Here is a 19,311-nt window from a genome sequence, read left to right as displayed (position 1 = left end):
AGTGGGCCACCCAAGGGCCGTCATTCCACGCTGCATGTGGGCCAGATCCGCATTCCACAAGTGCCAGATGTGGGCCGGATCTGGGCCGAAACAATGTTGCTATCTAGGTTCTGTCCTGATTTCTTCAAGAGGAGGGTATGGGTGGGCAAATGAATGCACTTTTTCAGATCATTCGATCTAATGGACAAAATAAGCTCACGCAATTTACATACGAACACGATTGGAGACGACGGAAAAACCCACAGAGATCAGCTTTAGTTTCTGCTCCGACTGCTGTGAGTGTGTGTTAGAAATCATGAATGGTGAGAGAACATTGTGTTTGGTATGTATTTCATCTTCAAACCAAATTTGGGTCTCCAGCCGACAGTTTCAAACCCGTCTGGCCAGAGCTCTTCTCATAATGTTCCTCATTAGTCCAGTTGACGGAGAGAAGACGGTGTTTTGTGGCTGTTTGAACACATTCGACCACATGAGTGTTTACACTACGAAAGCAATCCGGTCGAATGTGTTTTCACTCCCTCTGGAAGTGGTTGAAAGTGGACAAGCTCAAAGCGTTTTAGATCCTGTTTACACCAGTATTCAGAGTCGTCCACTTGTGATCCCATCAACCAACACGCATCTTAATACCAGGTGTAAACAGGGCCTCAGTGGTTCTGGTGTTTGTAAGTGTAAGTGTGACTATGTAATGCTTCTTTGCTCAGGCCGGCTGTGGTTTGTCAGATGATGTTGGTCTGTATCTGATCTGTGATGGAAGGAGTGACTCGAGCCACAGTCTAATACTGAGAGAGATCGAGACCCTGAGACGAGAGAAGAGCTTCACCGTCCACACCGTCGCACTCAACCGCCATGACAGGTCAACTATAAACACCCGTTCACACCAATATACTTGTAAAGATCATTCTCAATATTAAAGAATAGCAGAGTTCACACCTCGACTATAGCGATAACGGCACAGAGACACGATATCGGTGAAATCACTTTCAGAACGATTTTATCCAGATGATGAATGATAAAATCACTGACAGCCAATCAGAATCCATCCTGCTGTAACGAGTTTGAGCATTTAAAGTGACATAAAAACACTGCTTAATGATACGGTCTGAGACTATCACAACATCCTTGCAGTTTTAACAAGTCCTCATCTATCAGCCAGCTTGATGTTCCCTAATATCATCTTTTTTTTTAAATCCAATTTTAGGGGGTATTTTTAACTAAAAACTAAAATTGTTTTATTTATTTTTAAACGCCGTTTTAGGGCCTGAAAACACAAACTTTTGAAAACTGGTTTCAAAGTGCAAGTTTTTACCCACGTAAACTACAAAACCGTGAGGTCATGCGCATGTGTTCAGTCTATAGATTTGTAGTGTTTCTTTATAAAGTGACATCGCCATCTACTGGCCTGGCATGAATAATACAGCGTTTTTAGTTGTATTTACAGATCCATGTGAATGAGGATCATTTTGACAAAATTGTCGTCTGCACTTGAAAAGTTTCAAAGTGCAAAAGAAAAACTTTTGCATCATTACATTGTCATTGTGTCACACACTTTAAACATTCTATAAGTAACTTTGCAACTACACGTCAAGTAACTCTCATTAGAGTATTAGTAAACTGTTACAGTAGGTTAGGGCTTGCAAAGTTACTTGAAGTTGGTAGAAAGTGGACTATTGAAATAAAGTGTGTTTAACTAATGTTGCTTTGAAATGTATCATAGTGTGTGTAATAGTGTGATTTGATCAGTTTAATGTGTTTGAACAGATCTGGCAGTGAGTTTCTGAAGTGTCTGGCCCATAAAACCGGAGGCCGTTTCCACCAGGCTCCTGAAAACACGGATCCGGATCTGATCAGAAAACTGCTGTCAGACCCGGGCAGTGCAGTGCGTATATGTGCTCAACATCACCATACTGCAGGAGTCTGTGGTGTTCGACACGTTCAAAGCATTTCTGCAGATTCTTTGTTATGAAATGTGTTGATTCTTGTTTGTCCTCAATCAAAGGATCCAGTGCTTCCACAATTTGAGGGGGACGATCTGAGGAAACTATCAGAAGAGATCGAGAAGCTGAGATTGTTCCAGAAACAAGCTAAAGCTTTCAGGTGTGTGTTCGTTCAGGCAACAGTGCTTATGTAATGACTGATGTTATTGTGGACTTTTTAATATGCCGACTTCCTTTTTTTTTTTCATAGGGAAACTATTCTGGGGTCGAGGAACCTGGAGGGAACGTAGACGCTGATCTCCATGCCTGTTCAAATCACTTTATTCAGAATAAACCTACACTATGGAGTAAAACATGTGGAGTAAATATAGTGTGTTTCACTCACTCAAACATCTATAAATCATTTAATAAGGCCTAATGTAAGAATATTTGGTAATACTTTATTTTACAGTGTCCCTGTTAAACCTTTTACTTGTAGTTACTGTAGTTATAACTGCAAATTGTGCATAATAAAAAATAAAAAAACTAACCCTACATATAGTTAATCAATATTACTCATAACTTAAATGCAATTACACTGTAACATGGACACCTTAAAATAAAGGGTTACACTTTATTTTAAAGTGTCAGTATTACAGTGTAATACTACATTTAAGTTATGAGTAATAATAATTAACTATATGTACTTACTATAGGGTTAGTATTAGGATGAGGGTTTGGTTTAGAGTTAATTGTATGTAATTTTGCATGATTTATATTATATGCAAAATAGTTATTCGGCTACTACAGTAATAATTGTAACGTGTAACAATGACACTGTAAAATAAAGTGTTACCAAATAAAGTGTAACAGAATATTTGTTAATACTTAAACATATGGCTAAGAATAACATTTTGGAGACATTTTTGGACAGATTTTTTACATAACCATCAGCTAACGACAACATTTCTGTCATGACAACTCTCTGGGCCCTATTTTAACGATCTGAAACGCAAGTGTCAAGCGCAAAGCGCAAGTAACTTTGTGGGCGGGTCTCGGCGCTGTTGCTATTTTCCCGGCGGGATAAATGACTCTTGCGTCAGGCGCAAATCTAAAATGGGTTGGTCTGAAGTAGCTTCATTATTCATAGGTGTGGTTTGGGTGTAACGTGAAATAAACCAATCAGAGCGTCATCTCACATTCCCTTTAAGAGCAGACGCGCTTTTTCCATAGCGGACTGCTATTGTAACGGCGGATTTGCCAGGCGCGCGCCAGGAGCGGTTCACAGCCAAGGAGAGCAATGCTCTCGTCATGGCCGTAAAAGAGAGAAGTTACAATAGCCGCGTTTCCACTGTCGGGCCAGGGCCGGGCTAGGGCTAACAGCGAGCCGAGCCGGGCCAGTGGCCTCGGGCCTCAAGCACCGGGCTTGCGTTTCCACTGCCGGGCCATTAGCCCTGCAGCGCTGCCCTAAACCCCGCCCTTAACACGCCTTCCTGGATCAAACGTCATACAACCCCACCCATTTCAGCGGGAATTATGATGTTCATTCAGGCAGGAAGTTAGAAAACTTAGATTTTAAGAAGATAGCATGTATTAACTCACCGTCCGCGGCTGCCATAGTGTCCCGACTTGTCTCTCCACTAACAGATGGACGGTGACCCAGCACACCGTCCATCAAGTCGAACCATGGAAAGTTCCTTCTCTGGGCACCGCTTTGTCCATTGTGCGTTTTAATCGCCTTGTACTGCGCCCACAACTTTTTAATTTTTTCCCGAACTTGAAGCGTTGTTCACTGAATGCTTAGCTTAGCAAGTTCAGCAACGATGTATTTTATAACGTCCTCGTTTCTGCACAGAGGAAGCTCCCGAAAAAAAGTTGCTTTATTTTATGATAGTCCGGTATAAAGAGACGAGACGTGGGCTACTGACAGATAAAATAAAAACATGACTGTGATAGCCTTTATGATTGGTCGGATTTCTTCAAGCGTATGTTTTTTTACTATGCGTATCTTCAAGCGTTTACTATGTTTACTATGGTAACGGTTAGCGCGCATAGTCTTTTGCATCACAAACACAAGGCATTCAAACATGAACGCGAGTTAAATTATTTTAAAAGTCTTTAATGCTGACAGAATCATCCGGCGCTGCCGTCTCTCGACTCAGGTATACTCCGCCTCTGTTCGTAACCACTCCTCTAGCCCGAGCTGGCCCGCTCTGGCCCAAGGTATTCGACGGGCCAGAAATCCTGGCCGTTGGCCCTGAGTAAGCCCCGATCAAGCCCCGGAAGTGACAGTGGAAACGCGACTGGCCCTGGCACGCACTAGCACGGCCCGGCCCTGGCCCGACAGTGGAAACGCGGCTATTGAAATGGAGAAACCCACCCAAATTAACTTCGGTTAAACAGGCGTATGATAATTTGGGTAAATGTGTAAGCTAGATGTATGCTTTTATAATAAATTGTATCTATCTATCTATCTATATATCTATCTATATATATATATATATATATATATATCGTAATAATGTATGATTTGCAAAATGAAAACTGCTGCTTCTGTGTAGATGAGAGAATCAAAGGGTATGCGCGTTGTGCACACGCTACATTGATTATGGCCAAGCATGCACCCTTAAAATAGCATGAATAACATGCGCAACGCGCCACTGACTTTAAACTATTTTTTTCCTGGTTAGTGGTGCAATTGTTTTCTAAACCTGCAAAATAGCATGAAGGAACGTTTGCGCCGGAACACGCCTCCTCTTTTTGCGCTGAACCACCCCTGGGAGAACAAGTGTATTTCCTAACTTACCGACGTGCTTCTGTGGAGGGAAAAGTCCGCTTTGCGCGGGTGCAAAATAGGAATGATACATGTGTCGGTGTACAAAGTCACTTGCGCTGGGTGCAAGATAGGGCCCTCTGAGTGTTTGGAATGGTAATAGATATGACCATGTTAACATGTTTGGTCTTGAAGGGAATAGATCTTATACGCTGTTGTTGCCTCTATTATTATTGCTCTTGATGATTATTATCGCTGCTGCTATTATTGCATGTAATATATGAAAATATATTATATAGAATATAAGCAAATATCTCCCCAACTACAGAATAGAATAGGGGCTAAAAAATTAAAACACAAAATGGATAAAATACTTGCTAATGTGGTCTCCCTTTTCCTTTTTTTATTTATTTATTTTATATAATTATTAGCCTATTATTTACAAAAAAAAAGTAACAGACTAACTTAACTTCAAAATGCAAAGAAACACAGAAACAAACCTCTGCAGTTTTTTGTAAATGTTTTATTAACTACTGTAATGGAAACTCATCAACTCAAGTCCTCTGATTAACTTGGCAAAACATATTAGACAAACAAAATTTAAATATAATCTGCATTCACAAATGAACTATAGTAAAATGTATTTATCACACAACAGAAATGTTTTTACAGGTTTTAATGAAATGTTATTTCTGTCACAGTTATAAGGAAAAAGGATCCAAAAGCAGAAGTTCACAGGCTTTAACGGTCTTTAATGAATAAGGTAAACAAGGCAATCTGTCGTTGAAGCACACAGAGCTGGAGAAAACATAAACAGTCAAAAACATCTGTCTCGATGCATGAAGACTTAGATCTGGTCACCCGTAGAGATGGAAGACACTGATTAGTTGGTATCTCAGCCAGGGAACGCAGAGGTACTCATGCAGCAGAAGCAGGGCTCAGAGAACACTTAGATATGCAGGTTGTACCGGACAGACAGGACAAGGTGAGTTCTTCCAAATATCTTATAGACAAGAAGAGAGCAACAGTTGAAACGCATGACATGAAACAATAATCCGACAAATGAATGCTTGAACCAACACTAGATAAAGAGTGAGCATTAAGGAGAAAGTGGGAACAGGTGTCAACGCAAAGCAGCGCGAGCGCTGATTGCGATGACTATGGTGCGGGTAAACAGAGAGAGAGTGTGTGTGGATCTCAGATGAACATACGAAGAGGTGCGTGTGTGTGTGTGTGTATGAAAGGATAGAGAGAAAGGGAGGAGATAACTATGGGAGGCCGTATGGGAAGAAACACATTGAAACACTTGCGTGTTCACATTAGACTTGTACAGACATTTGAAACACTTGCGACACACACTGAAACACTTGCGACACACTGAAACACTTGCGACACACACTGAAACACTTGCGACACACTGAAACACTTGCGACACACACTGAAACACTTGCGACACACTGAAACACTTGCGACACACACTGAAACACTTGCGACACACTGAAACACTTGCGACACACACTGAAACACTTGCGACACACTGAAACACTTGCGACACACACTGAAACACTTGCGTGTTCACATTAGACTTCTACAGACATTTGAAACACTTGCGACACACACTGAAACACTTGCGACACACTGAAACACTTGCGACACACTGAAACACTTGCGACACACACTGAAACACTTGCAACACACTGAAACACTTGCGACACACACTAAAACACTTGCGACACACTGAAACACTTGCGACACACACTGAAACACTTGCGACACACTGAAATTGCGACACACACTGAAACACTTGCGACACACTGAAATTGCGACACACACTGAAACACTTGCGACACACACTGAAATTGCGACACACACTGAAACACTTGCGACACACACTGAAACACTTGCGACACACACTGAAACACTTGCGACACACACTGAAACAACAAAAAAATACAGGTACACAGCAAAAACTCCAGTGTTAAATAACACTCCTGGGAGTGTATATGAGTCCACACTCAAGAGTGTAAAGTGTTAAAATATGAGTGTTAAATTAACACTCAAGAGTGTTAAAGTTAATGAGATAATTAAGTGAATAATTGAGTGATGATTGATCATTATTGAAGACACCTGATGTTAACTAGCAGAATCACTGAAGGAGAAAATCACAAATTGTAAGTCACCGTTATGGTGATCATTGTTTGCTTTAGTTGGGCTCTTGACCACCCGCCCTCCCGACGCCTCCGCTCTGCCAACTTAAACCTTCTCAAACCCATCTCCAAATCAACGCACCGAACTTTGGGGGGCCGAGCCTTCGCCATCGCTGCCCCCACCCTTTGGAACTCACTCCCCATCCACATCAGAAACTCGGACTCACTGACCACCTACAAAAAACTGCTCAAAACTCACCTGTTTCAACTCGCCTACAATCTATAATTAGCACTCTCGTCTTTATTTGTTTGTTTCATTTGTAAAGCGTCTTTGAGTTCTTTGAAAAGCGCTATATAAGACCTATGTATTATTATTATTATTACTGACCCTTATATGTTTACTTTAAATTTTGTTTGGCTGCTGTATCTGAGTTATAACTGTCAGATGAACAAAGAAAAAAAGTGATCTGATGGTGTTGGTTATATTATGACAATCATCATTTGAACTTGATCACTGAACTCATTAAGATCCTTATTTCTGACTTAGATTTATGTTGTTGATTAAAGCATAACTGTGATTCTGCATAAATATCCAGAATTTTAGATATAATACAAAGGATTTCTTAAAGGGCACCTATTATGCAAAATTCACTTTTACATGGTGTTTGAACAGAAATGTGTGTTGGCAGTGTGTGAGCAAAACCACCCTAGAATGATAAAAATTGAATGATGAGATTTTTTACAATCTCAATAAATCATAAGCACTGTCTCAGAATGAGCTGTTCTCAGATTCGGTGCAATGTGACGTAGAATTGCGCAGGCCCCTCCCACGACTGTTGAGTGACACTTCAGTTTGAGCATAGCCCCGCCCTGAGTGAGCTGGACACAGTCCGCCATTGTTCGACGCTTGAGCAGCTGTAGACAAGAATGTGTCCTAAGCGATTGAGGTGTTTTGTTGTTGGATGTAAGAATGAACATATCAGTCTTCATTTACTCTCGTTGTTACTCGAGGATGGATCTGTACCAACTGTTCGTGATCCAGATTACACTCTCCGGAGCGACAGGCCTAACGTTACTGATCATGGCAGAAATGAAAGTGAGAGCGCGCACTTTATGACAGCTCATCGAATAGTTTTACAGATTTACAGTGTACCAGTTTATTAAGCACAGACTGAAAAGGTGTGTATATATTTGTTTGCTGTTAGTTGTAACGAGTGTTTTGTGTACTTCGCTGTGTATGTTCCATGATAATGAAAGGGAGAGAGAGAGAGTTTATGGATAAGACTTTAATGCTCACATCTTATACTGTGTTTATTTAGCTGTTCTTACAGTGATTCTCTGGAGTAAAACTAACGCTTCATCTTTTGTGTGATGTACAATAAACTTAATTGAACTCATCAGTATATTTTGGTCATCATTCGGACGAGGTCTGCTACAGCAGGCTTGTATTAATAGTGGATAAAATCAGATGACAAATAAGTTATAACCATAATTAAACTAAACTATACCTGTTTAATCTCCATACAGTATATATTCTCTGGCGCTGTGGGCATTATTGTCCGACTCCGAGTCAAAATGAACACGCTACTGAGAGTTTCTGGTTTGATATTATCCATAGACAGTATATAAACTTGACACAGCGACCCCATTGGATTCAAGGGAGACAAGTGAAGTCACTTAGAAGCACTCACTTCCTGATGGCTGAGCGTACTGCGCAGACTCAAACTGAGCTTGACGACGTAGATGTGACGTGAGCAACCCGTCTGTCTTCTAGTAGCTGTGCCAAGAGAAATCTGAATCATTCCCTTCCGAATCTTGCAGAGACGGAGAGTGTGAGTAGGAGCTGTCCATGAGCTAGGAGCAGGAGAAACTTTTGCTAAGTATTCTGATTAATTATTTTGTCATTTTGCCTCCACGTCCCCCCGATTGCGCGTGAGCTTCTCCTCCTGTCCATACGGTAATCTCTCTACTGTGCGACAGAGAGTCGCGTGGGCATGACGCAATCGTTAGCCTATTTTTACAAAAACTGAATCTACGGAGCCATAACGTAAGATACAAGGTAATGGAGCCTTTTATACATTTTCGTGTTTCTTTAGAAATAAATAATGGACAAATGGAGTCTTTAAACGCCTCAGATGTAAAGTTATTCGCTGTCAAAGTGACGCCAAAATGAATGGGAGTCAATGGAATGCTAACAGCAGGTGATGGTCCGCTAGCCAATGGCGGCACCCGGGAAAACTTCAAAATAATATGAAACCCTGCCCGCCTGATATTATCAGATGAGATTGTCCTGACTGAAGCGCGAGCTCGTGAGGCTCCGCCCCCTGGGCCGGCAGCAGCAGTTCATTTGCATTTAAAGGGATACACACTAAAACAGCGCATTTTTCTGAGCCCCAAAAAATGACAATTTAAACATGCTGTAAAAAAATATCTGTTGGGTATTTTGAGCTAAAACTTCACATACATACTCTGGGGACATCAGAGACTTATTTTACATCTTGTGAAAAGGGTCATAATAGGTGCCCTTTAAACGTTGTTTAAAAAAAAAAAAAAAACACACGTCTGTGTGTTTCTTTTAGGCACACACAGACGTCAAGATTCAGTCAATGCATCTCAACAATGGTGACGAGCAGAATATTCAATTAGGAAAAGTAAATTACATAGACAATTCAGATCATAATTTATTCATACCACAATGCATGATGGGAGCCATTAATGAGTTGTGATTGGTGGTAGCCACTGCAACATGCTTTATTATTGTCACCATTGTTGAGATTCACAGGATGATTATTGATGTCTGTGTTTCTAAATAAATTCATTTGAAAGTGTTTTGATCAGAACAATGTTTATTAAATAGTTTGGATTATAGGAAAAACACTGATAATCATATGCTGTAGAATCACAGAGCTGCTGTAATTAACAAGTTTAACCAAACTATCTCAATAAGTTTCATTTTTCGGATCACAACATGATTATGTTTAAACAACCAACACCATCAGATCACATTTTTTCTTTGTTCATTTGACTATTATAAATCAATAACAGCAGACAAACAACATTTAAAGTGAATGTATAAGGGTCAAGAGCCCAACTAAAGCAAACACTGATCACCATAATGGTAACTTACAATTTGTGATTTTCTCCTTCAGTGATTCTGCTTGTTAACATCAGGTGTCTTCAATAATGATCAATCATCACTAAATTAATCACTTAATTATCTCATTAACTTTAACACTCTTGAGTGTTAATTTAACACTCATATTTGAACACTTTACACTCTTGAGTGTGAACTCATATACACTCCCAGGAGTGCTAATTTAACACTGGAGTTTTTGCTGTGTATATACACAACTAAAGCACACATCCACGTTTTATTTTGTATGTATGCGCAAGTGTTTTATGGATGTGTATGCGCACATCGAGTTTATATGTATGTGTGAGTGTTTATAGGTGTATATGCATGGAAGTTTATATGTATGTGCGAGTATTTATAGGTGTATGCATGCGTCAAGTTTATATGTATATGCAAGTTATTCACAAGTGTATATGCATTCATTACTAACATAATATGTATTGGTATGGATTTCATATTAGTGTGCACGTGTATTTCATATATGTCTTTTGAACATCCAATAGTATACATGTATATGCGAATAATTAGGTGTATATGCACGTGTGTTATGTAGGCTATGTATTGATAAGCGAAGTTTGATTTAAATCCTACATGGCGCCTCATATCGTTATATTAATAATCACATCAATATATTATTCTAAGGTTGTACAGTTGCCAGATCTTGTATGAAACCCATCCTTCTCACGCACTCAACACATCATACAAATTTCAACCCATTTGTGAGCTCAACCTGGCAACCTACAACCCAGTTGTGCCGTCGATATCTGCGCAGGTAGTAGACGCGGGAAGTTGAACAAGCGTTACTGGTAGAAATGGGAAAAGACTCCGTGGTAAGTAGGCTAAATATTTATTATTTTAATATTAAGTTATTTAACGCAATTAACGCAGCATCCGTTTTTTTTCTGTCATCCTTTGGCTGCATGGCGTTACATTATATGATGCGCTTTTATTCTTGCTAATGCTTTTAAACCATTCAAGCCATATCTTCCTATATGAAAAAAACCTGCATGGTTCATATATAGCAACCATATATCTTCCTTACTTAAATCAGCCAGAATTACCTTCTGTGTTTCATATAAGGCCAATACATGTCCTATACAAAATCAGACCGATTATGGCCCATTTCATACTAAATAGCACACATATAACTTATAGGGGATTTTTGCGTTATATATGAATACTGTTAAAAGACTTATATGAGTTTTACATGACAAAAGTATGCAAATGTATATGGTATTAGTAGAAATATATAAAATTCATATATAAATCATTTAAAGTTCTTATATTGAATCATATGCTAGTCAAATTAAAGTCATATAGAATTTATACACATTTTGTGTCATTTGTTCATGTGTTTCATACAGATTTCATGTTTTGATGACCAACATCTGATTCACTTATATGCAGTTGGCAAAATTTTAAAGGGATACTCCACTTTAAAATGAGAATTCTGTCATCATATACTCACCCTCATGTTGTTTCAATCCTTTATGAATTTCTTTCTTCTGCTGAACAGAAAGGAAGATATTTAGAAGAATGTCAGTAACCAGACAGTTTCTGGTCTCATTGACTTCCAGAGTATATTTTTTTCCTACTATGGAAGTCAATGAGACCAGAAACTGTCTGGTTACTGACATTCTTCTAAATATCTTCCTTTCTGTTCAGCAGAAGAAAGAAATTCATACAGGTTTGGAACAACATGAGGGTGAATATATGATGACAAACCTTTATGAAGACTGTTAATTTGTGAACTGTCTGAGCCTGTTGTTTGTGAACAAATCATAACATATTATTGCAAATGAACAAAGGTGAGTCAAATATGTTTCTAGAACAGTGATTAAAATGTTGAAAGTTGGCTGGAATATGGTTTTGTATATGTGACATGAACTCTGGTGGTGATGCACTCTCTAAAAACTTTTAATATGATTTACTCAATTTTTTGGGTGAAACATTTTTACACTTAGAATTGATTACATTTTTAAGCAGTGAAATCAATTACATACACTGTATTACAGTAACTGAGTAAATGTAAGTGAAACAAATTAAATAGATCTGAGTAACTGCATTTGGTGCATTAACAAATAAAATTGAATAGAAATAATTGGGGGGGAAACATTTAAAAACAAATATTTATGAGTAATATTAACTGTGTTTATCTGCCAGTCATATTAACTTTTTTATTTCCTCTAAACCTTTGTAAAAATATTCCATACAACCACCGGTATAACTACATGACATTGGCCTTTATTGTCGATGAGTAGCCTACAGCAATACAGCATATTTTACACTATTTTTAACACATATACAATATTGCCTACATTTAAACTCATGTAAGAAACATTTTCTAAGTAAAGATTAAACATTTAGGCCTAAACATTCAAGTAATTCAAGTGTATTTAACCGGTCTGTTATCCAATATCCACCGGATCAGCGCTGATTCCCGTGCCGGAGATGGACTCGCCTCTGCGGGGGAACCTCTAAAGCCGCCTTTCCACTGCAAACGACAAACGACAGCCGTCGGACCGGAAGTCATTCATTTCCAATGGAGAGTCGTACGGGAGCTGCGGGGAGTTCCGATCATATGCGTATGCGGAAATTTCGGATCCGATTTGAGCTTCGGATGCGTTGAAATATCTGAACTTCTGCGGCTAGACCGTATGCGACCGGTCGACCGGATGTGATGTATTCTAATCAAAACTATGAGCGCGAAGCTAGAATTGCCAATATTTTAATACTTTATTGTAAACGCTATTCCTGCAAAATGACGGTTATTAATAATAATGGCTGAAAAAATATTTGTATCATTATTAAATCAATATTTATATTGATTAGCTCTATAAAATCGACTGTTTTTTATATTAGATGTATTGAGGGTCATTCGTTTTGTGTGGATATATTCATGCATGCATTATATTCATTAAAATCATTAATTTTACCATTGTGAATAGCCGAGGGTAACGGTTGCTTAACGACCAATTTCAAAGTTCCTTGCGACTGACACCAGGGGGTGAAATGCGACAATCGAATGCGAATGTCGTCCCAGATAGCCACTGGACGCTGTAACGGAACAGGGCCGCAACCGCAAAACGATAGAGCCGGGTCTGGCACGCATCCGCCTCACGGACTCGTTCCTGAGTCCAAACGCACATCGGGCCGAAGCCGTTTCTGGTCTGTTTTTAGGGGTTGTTGCGGATATGTGCCAGCGCCGATCCAGCACCGCCTGATCATCCCGTTACAGATGCGTAACGGGTGCGTGAAACGATTCCGCCTACCGGAGCTGTGCCGGATGTGTTACGATTCCACTTAAATCACCACTGGATTGTCCTTTTGCCTTATTTTCGGCATTTTTGTCAGTTAGGGTATAGTAACCTATGCTACCTAGGCATACATAAAGTTATTTTATAATAATGCTCTGTCTATCTACAGTAATTATCTTATATAGTTTTTCTGTGTAAAATAACTATGAAGTTATGTATAAAAATGCAATAAGTACATACATTCAAATATAAAGTTTGTATATTTACAGTTTTAATTTTTGGTCAAAGTTGTGAAACTAGACCTGCAATCTCTAATTAAGTACTTAATAATAGCAAATGTACAGTGAATTTCTGTTAAATTAACTAAACATACAAGTACGGAATACCTGCACACTTACAGTATTCATTAAACAAACACTGAACATCAAGATACGTGAATGATAGGAAATACAAGCTTAGTATAGAATTTAGAACATGTAAAAATATCCACATTAAAAGGCAATTGCTGTATGCCTTTATACTCTAATATAACTTGTTTTAAACATTTACAATTACATTTTTTCCAAAGTGACTTAAAATTAAGAGAACAATAGAAGCAACAAGTGCAGTGACAAGTCCCAGTTAGTGTAGCACAGTGCACAAATTATTTTTTTATTAAAACAAAGATTTAGTATTATTGGGTCAAGTGTTTATGAAAAGATGGATCTTTAGCAGTTTCTTGAAAATGTGTTGAGTTGGGCAGGTCATCCCACCAGCAGGGAACAGTCCAGGGAAAGGTCAGTGAAAGTGATTGTGTGTCTCTTTGGGATGATGGCACCACAAGGCGCCGTTCACTTGCAGAACACAAGCTTCTGAAGACACACAGATCTGAAGCAGTGAGTTTAGGTCTTGCTGCAGCATCTGGATCAGTTGCAGAGGTTTGACTGATGCTGGAAGAGCTGCAATAGTCCAGTCTGGATAGAACAAGAGCTTAGACAAGGAGTTGTGTGGCTCCGATAGGAAGGGCCGGATCTTTCTGATGTTGTATAAGGCAAATCAGCAGGATCACACAGCAAGGATGGTTTGGCTGAAACCATAAGCAGTTCTGTCTTGGCAAGGTTGAGTTGAAAGTCATTCATCCAGCAAGAATTTTCCATCAGGTAGGCTGAGATGCAAGCAGCAACCGTCAGATCCTTTAGCTGGAATGAAAGGTAGAGATATGTGTCATTAAGTGATAGGAAAAGTCATGTTTCTAAATGAAAAAGCCTAGTTACGCTACCAACAACAACAAAAAAATTAAATAGATGGGTGGAATCTAACACAATCGTGGTCTTACTGTAGTAAAACCAAACCTTGTGCAGTGGCCTCACAAGGATCAAATGAATATTCATATGGGAAAATATAGTATAAAACAAATTACATTTTCTGCCACTTTTAGTGAAATCATATGGAATCAGAAGACTCGGCCATTACAATATTTTAAATTACTTCTTCCCATACCTTGTTTGCCATGATAATTCTGCTTTCCACTTGACCTGAAATCACAAAAAAAAAAAAAAAAAAAAAACTCAGTATTACATTTACACATGTAAGAATATGTTCCACTGAGACAATGCAAAACCTAAACTGACTATGATCTGGAAGCTGAGCAGGAAAGGCTAACAGTGAAGTTTTGAGCTGAGACACCTAACCTTAGGGGTGTAAGTTAACTGTCTGTTCATCTGGATCAATGCAATTTTCATAACCAATGATCAAAAGTATCCTATGAAAAAGGCTACTATGATGACCCCAGGCCATCCAAAATGTAGATACGTTCATTTCTTCATCAGAACACAAACATTCTATCAACTTTTATTTTATAAGCCTAATATATGCACATATATGCATTCTAGATAGCTACGTGTTGGCAAGCAGATGCAGCCAGAATATGCAATTTATCATGTTGTGTTCATATTCTAGTCTCATGTGCTTTCCTGTATCAAGTACAGTATTTACTGAATTCGTTTTCTTAACAGTCTTGAGATAACGTTAGCCATGTTTAACCCTTACGAAAATTAACTATGGTTTAACCACAAAGAAAAAAAACAAGAAAAAAAACATGGTAGGCCAGCTAGGCCTATTTGTTTTTGTAGTATAACTGTGGTTATTAAAAATGGTAATAAAAATTGGTTAGTTAAAACCGAGGATATTTTTTAAGAGAAGAATTTTCAGCTTCCAGACAGTGATTCAAAATGTCCCGCCATTTAAGAGATTGATTTACTGACAGATACTATCGCGTATTAACGAAGATTTTATTCACAATTAAACGGACTTTGATATGTATAACAAGTCTACGAAAGCTTGTTTTAGGTCTTTTGAGGTGTGGGTTCAACTGATCTTTCTTAAAACAGATGGAAAATGTAAAGATGCATTGCTACATTTTCAGTGTTTTGCCCTCCAGCTCTCGCCAGTTATGACAGAACATAATTTAAGAATGCTAACGTTAGCTTGAAAACTGTAAACGTAACACAAATGTAATATAAAATATCGTTCACATGTAACTTAGTATATGAGACTCTTACCTCAGCCGGTGATCGGTTGGCATGATGTCCGCTGACGAACAAGGCTCACAGAAAAGGGTGTTATTTCCAAAGAATCCAAACGGACTGACAGACAACAGCTCCTGCTCACGGCTGCTCTTGACGAACACGATTGCTTTGAACCACTGTTGATCTCACAGTCTACTTCACGAGAGTAGACTGAATTCAAATCTCCCGCTTGCCCAAACTCGATCCTGATCAGCTAACGTTAACCGTTGTGGGCGGGAGTAAACAGCGGAAAAGTAATGGCGGCGAATTTGAATCTGCGTCATCTCGCGCGCGCGCGCGCGCACTCACACACACACAAAGCCCTGAATGTGCAGCAACGGCAAATGCCTTTTATTTGCAAATATTTGCTGTATAATGACAAAACGGTAAAAATCTGTAAAAAAAATACAGACAATTACTTGTAAAATTACACTTTTTTTTTTACAGTGTGTGCTGTAACGGACCTGTTGCTGTATAGTTTTTAAACACTGATAATATTGTTCAGCTTAATGACAATGCATTTATCTCATGCTCTAAGATAGAAAAATAAATATGCAGACAGGTAACCATGTTGTTTTGAAAATGTTTATTCCACGGAGTTCTTCACACAGTTTGAGAAAAGTATTTCGGATGTGGTCCACATCAGGTAGTCTCTGTCAAAACAGTGTTGGCTCAAATCTGTTTTGCAGATATGGGCCAGAGCAGTTTTTAGCCCTTTTTTAAATGCAGTCGGCTCAGATATGTATCACAGATTCGGGCCACACCAGTGTAGCCTATGTGAAAACAGTATCGGCTCAGATTCATATTGCAGATCTGGACCAAATCAGTGTCAGACACAGCTAATGTCTTTCGGTTACCTATGGGAAAAGTGATCTGGGCCAGATCTGTAAAATGATATAAATACTGAACTGATGGCAGTTAGATTGTTTAAGCTGAAACCTCTGTCTGGCACGGATCTGGTTCACAATCAGAAAACGTCTCTAAGATAGAAACGGAGGCACATGGGCGTAGGTTTAGGGGGGGACGCTAGGTACTAGTCCCAATCAATATTTTGAGATGACAAATTTGTACCCACCAATATTTAGCAAGCTCCTTTGAACTGCTATTTGGATCTTTGCGCTGCTATTTGGATCGATTCCAACGGCCAAAACAACGACAGTACAAGAAATGCCGTAATTTGATTGGCGGCGGTGTATCTGACAGGCTACACGCGCGGGCCGGGGCTACTTTTGTGCCTGCACTGGCAGCGAGCGGGTGGTGTGTGTGTGTGTGTGTGTGTGTGTGTGCGTGCGCGCGGGCGTCGACGACGGTAAGACGGTAAGGGCTGTCTCTCTGCCACATACAAAGGCCAGAGTAAAACATTTTAATATTCCGTTTTTTGCCACTTTTTGTACTTTGTAGATAGATCAGCTATGCCACCCAAGAAGAAGAAAGGGGACATACGAAGCTTTTTCATAAAGCAGAGTGTAAGTAGGCAAAATAACTAGCCACACAAATAAACTAGCAGTAGTAGTGACTGACCAGGCTTTCAAATGCAGATTCTACTGTGGAAAATAGTATTGATTGGTGATAGTATGTGTTACCATGTTGTTACAGTTAAACCTAGCAGCAGCAATCTTTCAACTAAGGTTAAGAGTATTGATTAGGCTGTGCAACACTGATAGACTCATAGAAGTCACGCTATCATGATAGAATGCTACGTTAGCAAGTCACTGAATGTTCATTAGCTGACCTTAACTTAGAATCTTGCAGTCAACATAAACAGTGGATCTGAGACATTTTTCGTTTCTACATTCTATTTATGTAATGTATTTGTGAGTGAGTGTAGCCTAAGAATTTAATATTTAAGAATAGAATATATCAATAGAATTTGATATAGAATAGTAGATACAATTTTAGTATTAATGGAATACTGTAATCATGGATAATAATAATAATAATAGATAATAATAATGGATTTGTTGTGTTGAATGCATACTATGATAGGCTACGTGTGTATTTTATTCATTTGTTCATTATTTAATTACATATAGAAAACTCATTCCAGGGGGAGGGGGAGGGGGATGTCCCCACCAAAGCTGAGGCCAAACCTACGCCCTTGCGGAGGCAAGGGGCTTAAAACGGATCCGTGCCAAATGTAATTGCTATCTGGGGTGCGCAGTGGAAAGGCGGCTTAACTTTACACCGCCGTCCTGCGTCACTCACAGCCGAAAGATACTGCGACGCGACTGACTCCATAACCTGCCAATAAACACACAGTGCACAGTTCTGAGGACAGTTTATCATCCAAATTAGTTATATTCATTATGTTTAGGAATATAGTTGTGTGTTTTTTATGCAAGGCGTTACAATCACCCGAAAAGGCAGGCGCGAGTCGACACTCGTTTAACTCGTGAGTAACATGTCTCTGTATGTTCTTTCGCATTAAATAAAATGATTTAAAGCACATTAATGATTATACAGATAAAATAAAACATACACACACCTGAATTTCACAGAGGAAATGCACCAATTCTGCAACGCTGAGAAGAGAAGGGGAGAACTGTTCTGGAGACTGAAGAGAGTTCATACAGCGCACGCTCACTCAACCGTTGAGCTGTCGTCGTCACGTCAGAGGGTGGGGGAGGGGTGCATTGTTTTAATTGAGTAAACTTTATCTTCTTTTTTTTTTCTTCTTCTTTTGGATTTGGTTGGCGGCTGGCATCCAGCTTATAGGTGCATTGCCGAGTAAACTTAATCAATTTCTTATGCGTGTTAAATATGAATAATGTTGATTTTATTTTAGTAATATTTGTGGTTCTTGAAACAGATCAGTTTAATTATCCATTCTCAAATATTGTGATGGAAATTTCACAAATATATTAGCTCAGTGTATTTTAAATAAATAATTGGTTAGTCAAATACTAAATTATTTTAGTGAAAAACTTTTTATTAACTGTAAATGTCAGACAAAATTAATTGTTGGAGTTTTAGTCAATTATTTCGGTATGTTCAACTCAAACTATCAAGTAAATGATATTCAGAGATTTTATTAAGTGAATAAAGTAAATTATTGCTGTGATATTTACTAAGCCACTGAATAATTTTTTTCCGATTTTTTAGAATTTATTTTTTATTTTACCCATAAGAATCACTTCGACATTTAGGAAAGTTTTATGTTTGTAGGTTAAGAATAGAACTGCATGTTGTATACCATAGTAGTACTGTGATAAAGTTTAGAGAAATTGTCACAAATGAAAATGAAAACAGGTGATGCAGGATTTAAAATGAAAACTATTTATTTATATGTGAAATATGCAACTGTATCTTGTAGAACAAACTCTAATAAATGTGTGCTTGTGTGTGTAGTTTAAATGTTGTGTTTCATCTAAGGCTGATTATAGTAACCATGATTGACCACAGGCATAGGGCTCGACTTAGGACAAGATAAGAACAAGCATGAGTGAAGTACAGCCTTACACTGACTGGTAAACTGCACTGTGTTTTATACACGTCCATGCTGGACATTCATATTAAATTAGCATTATTTTCCTATGTTTTTA

The 19,311-nt window shown here is 38.7% G+C and overlaps 2 long non-coding RNA genes across 2 annotated transcripts; one reads left to right on the top strand and one right to left on the bottom strand.

Moving 5' to 3' along the window:
* Window positions 1–597: 597 nt before the first annotated feature.
* Window positions 598–2,430, top strand: LOC309473877. The gene is made up of 4 exons (XR_014197127.1): window positions 598–853; window positions 1,759–1,876; window positions 1,997–2,094; window positions 2,185–2,430. It is a non-coding gene; the product is annotated as an uncharacterized lncRNA (long non-coding RNA).
* An 11,042-nt stretch (window positions 2,431–13,472) lies between these two features.
* Window positions 13,473–16,700, bottom strand: LOC309480803. Its single transcript, XR_014199787.1, has 3 exons — window positions 15,764–16,700; window positions 14,703–14,737; window positions 13,473–14,401 (listed from the first exon to the last, which is right to left on the bottom strand). It is a non-coding gene; the product is annotated as an uncharacterized lncRNA (long non-coding RNA).
* Between the last annotated feature and the right edge of the window lie 2,611 nt (window positions 16,701–19,311).

Source organism: Leuciscus leuciscus, assembly GCF_965113295.1.
Source record: "Leuciscus leuciscus genome assembly, chromosome: 1".
Classification (NCBI taxonomy): domain Eukaryota; kingdom Metazoa; phylum Chordata; class Actinopteri; order Cypriniformes; family Leuciscidae; genus Leuciscus; species Leuciscus leuciscus.
The sequence above is the reverse complement of the archived record's forward strand: the minus strand, read 5'-3'. Positions and strand labels throughout refer to the sequence as shown.